The 4,156-nt window shown below is 41.7% G+C and overlaps 1 protein-coding gene across 1 annotated transcript in view; it reads left to right on the top strand.

Moving 5' to 3' along the window:
* Positions 1 to 4,156, top strand: part of gdpd1 (glycerophosphodiester phosphodiesterase domain containing 1) — an 18,532-nt gene that overhangs the window by 787 nt on the left and 13,589 nt on the right. The window lies entirely within an intron of this gene.

Genomic DNA, 4,156 nt, shown 5'->3' on the forward strand with positions numbered 1-4,156 from the left:
GATGAACTGTTTTCTTTTTATTCAGTGGGTCGTGTTTCATACGGAAGGGAACTGTTCACTTGGACTGTTCACCACAATGCTGAATCAAAAACAAATATAAGGTTTTAAACCACTGCTTGTTACATTTTCTCTTCAAGCACACAAACTTGGTCTTTTCATACTTTTTAAAAATTGTTATTATTTCTTCAGGTTTGTAGTGAACCAGATAACCTCAAATCTACCAGATGGACAGAGACTGTTATTTTCATTGATCTGAATAAGTCTGAACCATCTGATGAACTTTCTTTCTTGAATTAATCAAGCAGAAAAGACAATTCTTTATAATCATTACTGTCTTACAAATGTTTTGATAATCAAATTGTGTTAGTTCACTCAATGCTTTACAGGTTGAAAAGAACTACTAATTTTTATTTTACATAAACAGTAAGTAATGATTTTTGTTCCTCATTCAAAGCAGAAATCACCTGAATATGCCTTTCTTGATTTTTCTGTCTGAAATGAGCAAGCTGTCGTAAGTATGTGAAAGGTTGGTCTTCGGTCAACTAAAATGTTTACTGAAGAAGAAATGTCATGTTTAAACTTTTTCAGAAGATTACTAAGAGTAGACTCCAAAAAGTCTGCTGCTTCTGCAATAATCTTTTCTGTATGTTAAACAAGTTCATTCTCTGACCTCGACTGTTGATAAACACCTTACGTCAAAAACCACTCCTCTTTCTGGTCCTTCCACGAATCAGAAAGCTCTAAATTGAACAGGAAGTCGACCCAAATAAAATGTGGCAACTCCCCAGTTCAAGTTAGATTGAGAGTTCTGAGAGATGTTGGATTGGGAGCTGACAACAGGTCCGATAGTCTAACAGAATGAGAAGATTGAGAATGCAGTCGGTTCTGAAAGCTTCAGAGCAATGAAGAATCCAGAGGTTTTTTGGGGATTATAATTCTGTTTTGAGCTAATCAACGCACGACTTTCTGAAGGTTTGGTAGCTCTCGACGGAGACGCTGAAACGAGTCAGAAAGGAACTACATCCAACGCTGATTCATCGTCAACAGGTAGATGGTTCTATTTTGACCAAGTGTACCGTGAGAAGCTGAGATCGGACGGAGCGTGCAACTTCTGGTTAAACAGATTAAATCTCCCTCACATATTCCTCTGTAAGATAAATCTCAATTTACTCTTAAACTCACCTCTCTCTCATAAAACAGTACAGATATTTTTAGAAATGTCTGAAGCAAAGTCCTCAAATCACCGCCGAGTGATTTGAAGTTCATTTTCTGTGAAACTGTCTGTTATTATTTTCATATTTTGCCAAATTAATGTAAATGTTTGATGTTAAACTTTGATTTTGAAAATAAATGATTCCATTCATTTGATGGGTCAAAGATAAATAACGTCTCTCGTTCACATTTCTGTTAAATTCAATGCACGGCATTTACAGTCAGAAAAATGAAGAACTCGTGAATATTGTATGCATATATAATTCATATATTGTGTCATACAACAAGTGACACGTACCTCACGTGTATCACTACAACTGGTGGCCCGTACAAGAGTTGGGCGGAATAAGTACAAGACAAAAGCGCAGCATCGGCGGGCTCCTGCTTGCTGCATCGTCACTAGGATCACTGTTTGGCCTAGGTTTGTCCGCATACAACACTGTCAGTATAACGTCACTAAAACAACAAGTGTCTGAAGTAGAAAACGAGGTCCCAAAAATCCGAGCACTAATGGACCTTCAACAAACTCAAAGACAAGAAGAGCTGAAAAGTTTGGCCGCAGGAACATTAAATACAGAGAGTAAAAAGCTCAGCCTTGAACGGTTAGCAAAAATCTCCCTGCTTCTAAAAGCTGAATTGGATGAACGGTCGGAACGCCTTGACTGGATGTCTGAAAAACATGAGAGGAATCTCTCAGAAATGCAGGCGTCACTAGCAGAAAAATCTTATGAAAAGATTAAAGAAATAGACCGTCAGTACAAAGCCACGTGTGAAGATAACGATGTGCTACAACAACAGTTGCAGCTTGCAAAAACTGAACTGGAACAATGCAAAATAGATAAACAAAATCTACAAAAGCTAAATATGCTCTTAGAAGGTGACTACTGTAAATCCCAGGAACATTTAAAAAAATGTGAGGCGAAACTAATAGCAGCAATAGAAAAAGGTCAGAATGTTGTTCAAGGTGACCTGGAATCAAAACCAGACCCTGAACAGAATCGGGGTAATACACCAATTACTCAACGACCTCTTTTCTCACAAAGTGCTTTTAGACCCATCCAATCACCTACACAAACGGGCAGAGCAACACCCCCACAACTGATCACGCATGTGAGACCATTGATATCTTCTCCATCAATGGATGACTTGCAAAAAATCTCAAAATATGTACAACGTTTCATCCCTGAACCGTTGGGCTCCCCTGGAACGAAAGCGTACCTCAGAGATCTGGATTTCAGATTGAGAGCTTATCCAAACGCTACGGTAGAAGATAAAATCAGTCTGATACGACTCACTTCGGACAGAGATGTGTTTACCTTCATCGAGCGTCTGCCAGATGCAACGAGAAAGGATTACAAACTTCTGTGTGAAGCTCTGATCAAAGAGTACGACGCCTGCGCAGGACCTACTGGGTATCCAGCCGCAGACAAGGTCACGCAGGGCAAGAATGAACATCCAAAAGTTTATTACAAAAGAATCTTCCAAGCTTATTTTGGTAACAGAAATGAAACCGGAATGGAGGAAGAAGAAGGTTTTAAATTTGTTTTCAGCAAAAATCTCCATCCTGACATTCAAACGTCAGTGCAAATGATGGCAAATTACAGAGAAAAATCCATCAGTGAGATTAAACAGTGCGCTGTGAACGTGTTTGAGGCACGTTGTCATGCCAAGACGCCCATAGAAGTGTTTCCTGGTGTAAAGGTTAAACCCCACTCCCTAGAATTAGAAGGAAGGCGTGCATCGCCACCCCCTCCTAAAAAGGGAGAAAAAAGGCAGTATTTTCAGACTAACAAACCGCATCATGAAGGTGCACGCTGGGATAAAAAGGCTCCTCCTGCAGAGGACGAACGTGATTATCGTAAATGGGAACCGAGAGGAACCCCAAAAAGACGTACCTAGCCGCCCCCCACCTCGGACGAAACGTCCAGAGGCGAAAAAATCACAAAAATCCCAGAAAAAAGGCCCTCCACCTCTGAACTCGGAAGAGACAGAAAAATTGCGTGAAATGTTAGAAGATTTGAAACACACTGACAAGGGAAGCCGACCAAAAGCACTATGCAGTGAGGTACTCACTACAGCATCTCTGGACGCGAATGACAACACTACAGATGTCGGTGAAACACACCAAGACGCTGTTGTTGTTGCCTCAAACAACCCCTCATCGGATGAAAGGGGGGTAATCACACACACAAACGATGACCAGTCATCGCAAGCTGAACACGCAGAAACAGCTACAGCTGTGCTGACGGTTCAGACAAACCAAGATTACACAGATAAATCTGAACGCGTGAAGAAGCGTCAGAAAAAACCCAAAAGGTTTCTGTGTAACTTTATCAGAAAGGGGGCCGCCAAAAAGGCGTACCTGTCAGTAACACTCGAAGGTGTCCTCACACACGAAGCACTCTTGGACGGTGGGGCAGACATAACTATTATGTCAGCTAAACTGTTCGAGGAGCTGAGGACAGCCGCAGCCGAGAAAAACAGGATAATACCTCTATCTGATTGTGCTATAGAAATGCAGGGTCTCTCAGAAACGAAAACAACCCTGACAGCTATAGCAATGGTTCACATGCAGATTGGCAATATGACACTGTACCACCCGGTACACGTGACCCATGTTGACTCATTCCCATTTTTGGTTGGCCAGGATTTTATAAATCGCTTTAACGCGATTATAGATTATGGTGATCAAACAATGTGGACAACAGTGAGAAAACCACTGCCAATAGAAACGCCTCCGGAGTGTGACACAGACTGCCCAACAGCAGGTACCGCGGAAGGCACAAAGGACTCCTCAGCCGAGGACACGAGCCCGGTGAGTACTCCTCTAACACCATGTGAAACCAAAGAAACCCAAGAGGTCCAAACTCTGACTCAACAAGACAGCCTCCTCTGTGAGCTGGAACAGTCAGAGTCCACCAAACACTACCTACCACTGGTAGTT

Source organism: Nematolebias whitei, chromosome 6 (assembly GCF_014905685.2).
Source record: "Nematolebias whitei isolate Nwh7 chromosome 6, NemWhi1, whole genome shotgun sequence".
NCBI classification, from domain to species: Eukaryota; Metazoa; Chordata; class Actinopteri; order Cyprinodontiformes; family Rivulidae; genus Nematolebias; species Nematolebias whitei.